Source organism: Penaeus monodon, chromosome 30 (genome assembly GCF_015228065.2).
Source record: "Penaeus monodon isolate SGIC_2016 chromosome 30, NSTDA_Pmon_1, whole genome shotgun sequence".
Classification (NCBI taxonomy): domain Eukaryota; kingdom Metazoa; phylum Arthropoda; class Malacostraca; order Decapoda; family Penaeidae; genus Penaeus; species Penaeus monodon.
Window position 1 is genome coordinate 8,271,944 of NC_051415.1, and position 366 is coordinate 8,272,309.

Sequence of the window (366 nt, forward strand, 5' to 3'; positions counted from 1 at the left end):
CATCGGGATAATTAGATCAATTTTCCTGCGGTATTGTGTTTGTTATGGTGACTATAGTGTGATCGTAGCGATTGTGGCACTTATGGCGGAAGTCTCTTGGTGATTGGATTTGCAGTGGTTATTGTGGTGGTTATGGTGATTTTTCTTCGATGTGTTCATGGTGGTTATGGTGATTTTTTATTTGAGGTAGTTATGGTGGTTATGATGACTTTGGTGATCGTATGGCATCTGGGTATAGGTATTTTTGTGGTAGTTGCAGGTATGGTAGTTATAGTAGTTATTATTTTAGAAGCTATGGTGATTGTGGTGGTGCGTCTGATGGTTTTTGTGGTGTTTATGGTGATACGATAGTGACATTTACTGTAG

The 366-nt window shown here is 39.1% G+C and overlaps 1 protein-coding gene across 1 annotated transcript in view; it reads right to left on the bottom strand.

Moving 5' to 3' along the window:
* LOC119592508 (teneurin-m-like) overlaps positions 1 to 366 on the bottom strand; it is a gene marked incomplete in the record, with an annotated part of 54,907 nt that overhangs the window by 39,537 nt on the left and 15,004 nt on the right.